The following is a 1,163-nucleotide window of genomic DNA, read 5'->3' as shown; positions in this document are numbered from 1 at the left end:
CAAACCCCCCCAACAAACAACCTACTTCATAACATATTAGACATGTATTTTGATAAGTTTTAAGATGTCCCTGTGTATTTATTTTCACGCGGAGAATATAAGTACATTAAATATACATACTATTTATAATGCTGTCTGTTATTTTTCCCTCTTTGCCGTGGTTTAATTTGTTGCTGTGTTAATTTTTCTAAAAATTGTTCTGATGATTTGTTTTTCTTTTTTTGTGTGTTTGTTTATACAGAGAAATGTCATTTAATTTGATGCTGTTCCTACCCTTTTAAAAATACAAATGTGTTATGTTAGAGGGTGTCTCCACCAAAACCGAATACAGACACTGGCACACCCCAATTGTGTGTGATTCCATTATTTACACGTAATATCCTGTAGGCCTACTTTTTCTTGAATTACACACGTTTAGGGTTAAAACAACCAATCTTCGGATAGGACGATACGCGTCCTTATTTGTTAAATTTTTGTGGCAACAAACGCAGATGCTAGATAGCTGGGTCTATGTGAAGTACGGTGTGACTTTATGTCACTGAGGCGTTACGCTAAACGTGAAGGCCGACCCGGGTCACCCCTAAACGTTGCTGGCTAAAGGGGCTCTGGTGAAACTGCGACTGGCTTAGCAGGCCGGCAGTGGATATTACTATTGCTCAAGAAAATAAAAGGAGACTCACGGGATGTCCCTCCTACAGGCCACTCGCCTTGCTGCAGACACGACGCCTGTGTCTCCCCGCGACACCCACTGGTACAAGCGGAAGAAAAAAGTAAAAGTAAAGTAAGTTCTCTTTTTCTGTAGTCTGGGTTTTTACTTTTCTTCTTCTTTGTTTTCCCTTGCAAGGTCTCAGGGGTAGTCGACTACTTGTTCTTCAACCTGTAGTGCAAATGATTCTTATGGATGAGACGAGTTTTTCCTACTTAGTAGTGTCCCTTGCCTTCAGGCAGCCACGTTCCGATTTCGAGGGTACTCTATATCATGACTAATTTGATCTCAGTTAATTTCCAGGCACTTTCGCTCCTGATTTTCTTACAGCTCGGTAAATTATTGCGCCAGCCTTTACACTCACCGTGGGATAAATTTAAGGAGAATTCCGAAGAGAAAAAAAAGGAAAGTAGGAAAATCGGATAAAAGATACTTAAAAGGAAATATTGGGGAAAAA

The sequence above is a fragment of the Aplysia californica genome, unplaced genomic scaffold (assembly GCF_000002075.1).
Source record: "Aplysia californica isolate F4 #8 unplaced genomic scaffold, AplCal3.0 scaffold00366, whole genome shotgun sequence".
NCBI classification, from domain to species: domain Eukaryota; kingdom Metazoa; phylum Mollusca; class Gastropoda; order Aplysiida; family Aplysiidae; genus Aplysia; species Aplysia californica.
Note: the sequence above shows the minus strand (reverse complement) of the source record.